The sequence below is a fragment of the Quercus robur genome, chromosome 11 (assembly GCF_932294415.1).
Source record: "Quercus robur chromosome 11, dhQueRobu3.1, whole genome shotgun sequence".
Taxonomy (NCBI): domain Eukaryota; kingdom Viridiplantae; phylum Streptophyta; class Magnoliopsida; order Fagales; family Fagaceae; genus Quercus; species Quercus robur.
This window is the reverse complement of record NC_065544.1, coordinates 43,466,049-43,469,495: the sequence shown is the minus strand read 5'-3', so window position 1 is coordinate 43,469,495 and position 3,447 is coordinate 43,466,049. Positions and strand designations below refer to the sequence as shown.

General features: G+C 34.7%; 1 long non-coding RNA gene across 1 annotated transcript; it reads left to right on the top strand.

Annotated features, from left to right (window-relative positions):
- Positions 1 to 258: 258 nt before the first annotated feature.
- On the top strand, positions 259 to 2,401 carry LOC126707231 (uncharacterized). The gene is made up of 3 exons (XR_007648870.1): positions 259 to 352; positions 1,345 to 1,410; positions 2,157 to 2,401. It is a non-coding gene; the product is annotated as an uncharacterized LOC126707231 (long non-coding RNA).
- Positions 2,402 to 3,447: the final 1,046 nt, after the last annotated feature.

The following is a 3,447-nucleotide window of genomic DNA, read 5'->3' as shown; positions in this document are numbered from 1 at the left end:
ATATTTGGTAGTTTGACCGAGTCTATAGGATATTTGGTTATTTGATCACAGCCAGATTTCATGTAACACTCCATAATTTTGATATCAATTAAATTATTATACATAAATTATAGAGGAGGCCTATAATTAAATGGATAAAATTGATTTGGGCTTAAGATATTAAAAATAATATAAATACTATGGGATATGAAGCCCAAGTGATGTGGCATAAGTATATATATGGGCCTTGAAAACCCTAGCATTTTTCCTCTTAAATTACATGTGTATATACATAAGAAGTCCCTTTTGATTTCAGCCGCAACATACAAGTAAGCTGTTTCTTGTCTTCTCTACGGCTGTGTAGGAGAATCAGGTCAGCTCTCCTCTTTATTTGGGTTCTTTTAATTATGTGATACCTAGCATGTGTCTATCTAGCTTAAGGACTATTGATATATCACATAGCTAGGAGGGAGGATTTCTGCGTATATGAGTCTTTGTGCTGCACAGAGCACAGTGGTAGGTGTGGACTTGAAATTCAACGTTGTCATCATGTTGATAGGTAAAAGAATAAAAAAAAATAATAATAAAAAAATATAAAACCTGATTATGACTAGGAAATCATCCCGCGTTTTCAAGGAAGAATTGTGCATGAAATGGCTTTAGTAGCTAATAGGACAAAAGGCATGACTTCATAAAGTCTAACCTTTCAATATATTAGAGAAAAAGGGTTCCTATAATTGTATTATATTAGATGAGAATGGTCAATTATGGCTGCATGTCCAGAGCTTTGAATTGTGTCTAATAGGCTTGGACTTTTTCAACTGTTTTGTCACCATGTGAAAGGAAAAAGGGTTGCTTGTGGTTTACATATATAATGGTTTATCTCTTTTCATTGCCATTGTCTTTGCCCAATTAGTGTCCAGCCGTGTCCTTTGCTTTATGGCATCAAGAGGATTTGGGTCTTTGGGTTGATGAATACAATATTAAAATAGGAACTTTTTATTTATATAGCCGTATGGTCCTCTATAGGCTTTGAAATAGATTTGACATAACTTTAATATATGGCTTCCACCTTTGATTAATAGCTTTATATGCTGGGTTGATCAGATAGGTTTATATATATATATATATATATATTTATATATATAATGGTTAGAGTCAATGGACATCCAGTGGCATCAAGAGGGAATGCTAAGTAGCAAATTAAGACAATACGTGACTTCCAATAGTAAATTTGATAGTTAAGTGAATAAATGGAGGATTTTGGATATATTAATATTGTTTAGGATAAAACCATTTAAGTGTGAAAATAAATTTTGAAGTGGGAAATTGTGTATTGATGAACTTATTTTTTGGTATTGCTAGGTTCTAATTCTACTGAATTGTTGTGATTCAAGGGAGGTTGATTTCCTTTATTTTTGCAACTAAGAGGTAAGTGGTGTTTACTAATTTTGGGGGTTTTCCCAAAACAGTGTTAATTATTAAACTATTTTTTATGAAAGAATATGTTGATATTCTATATATAAATGAATATTTTACAAATGTTTGATGTGCACATTGGCTATTCGTTTTATGAAAAACTTGTGGGACAACCTAATTTTATTTAAACTTGTATGTGTGAATATGTCTTTATATTTTGAGAAGTATGAATGGATTATTTTGTGAGCATATTGAATATATTTTGAAAACCTATGGCAAGTCGTGATTAGAAGCTCAGTATGATATTTAGTCATTAGCAAGGGACAGTCCCAAAAAGGGATAGTGCACATTTGATAGCTCCTTAGCAAGGGAGCATACTATTGAGGATCCAAAAGGAAGCTCCTTAGCAAGGGAGTGTACCTTTAGGTTCCAAAGGAGCCATCCTTAAGAAATGGGATGAAAGGAGGTTCCAGTCCCAAAAAGGGGACAGCGCAACCCTGTCAACGGGGCGTAAACGTTGACCACGAGAAAAGCCTAGGAAATTGTTTATGTGATGGTATTAATATATATATTATGATGGCTCACAATATAAAGATATTATTTTCTTTTACATGAAATAGTTGATGACAAAATATTGGTGAATTATAAGTTGTGAATCTGTTGAAAGAATTATTTATTTGAAAGGTTTGTTCCCATACCCCAATGTTAGTGAATTCCACTTATTGAGTTATCTCACCCCCCTTTATTTCCCATTACAGATACATTAGGTGGATTATTGGAGTAGATATTCTTGGGAGACAGAAGTTACAAATTATTTTTGTGGAACTGAGGATTTTATTATTATTTTATGGCATTAAACTTTGTATTGGAGAATTATTTTGAGGATGTTTTGTATTTGGTGAATTAGAGCTCTGACTTTTGTAATCAGTTTCAAGGTTGCTAGTTTCTTTTATTTAATATTTTTATGGATTATTCAGATTAAATAGACTTTTATTGCCTATGATTTTGGGGCGTTACATTTCATGGCTGTGAAGTGTCTCACGTTGCTATCCTAGTTTGTAGGAGTTGTGGATAGTGCTTTCCTATTTTATAGTAGTTGTGGTTAATGCTAGATAAAGTGTTGTGATGTTAAGCCTATTTATAGGCTCTTTTGTTTATCAATAATATATTCAGCTTTTATCATTCAACAAGTCCCTTTCTGCCTTTTGTTTTTTCTTTGTATCAGAGTCCTGTGTTGGCACGTCCCTTTTGCTTTCTATTTTTCTTAACTCTGTATCAGTGGTATCAGAGCCAGTGAGAAAAGCACGAGAGAAAGAGTCCTCAAATAGTATTGATGGCTACAGATTCAAACTTTGTGCAGGCGGCAATCCCACATTTTGATGGTCACTATGACCATTGGAGTATGCTAATGGAGAATTTTCTTCGGTCCAAAGAGTATTGGCCGATTGTTGAATCTGGAATTCAAGCATCAGCACCAAATACAACCTTATCAGATGCTCAGAAAACAGAGTTGAAAGGGAGAAAGCTTAAAGATTTAAAGGCAAAAAATTACCTTTTCCAGGCAATTGATCATCCCATCTTGGAAACAATTCTTAGCAAAGAAACTTCCAAAGATATTTGGGATTCCATGAAGAAAAAATATGAAGGCTCTGCTAGAGTGAAGCGCGCACAGCTTCAAGCCTTGAGAAGAGATTTTGAGACTCTACAAATGAAGGATGGAGAATCTGTCACCAGCTACTGTGCCAGGACTATGGAGATTAGCAACAAAATGCGTTTTCATGGTGAGAAGATGGAAGATGTCACCATTGTTGAAAAGATATTGCGTTCTCTGACACCAAAGTTTGATTATGTCGTGTGTTCCATTGAAGAATCGAAAGACAGATGCATTTTCCCTTGATGAACTGCAGAGCTCCTTGCTGGTCCATGAACAGAAGATGAACCGAAGTTCAACTTCAGAGGAGCAAGCTTTAAAGGCTTCTATCTCTACTCATTTCTCAAACTCTAGAGGAAGGGGTAGAGGTAGAGGAAGGGGAGAACGAGGCAATAGAG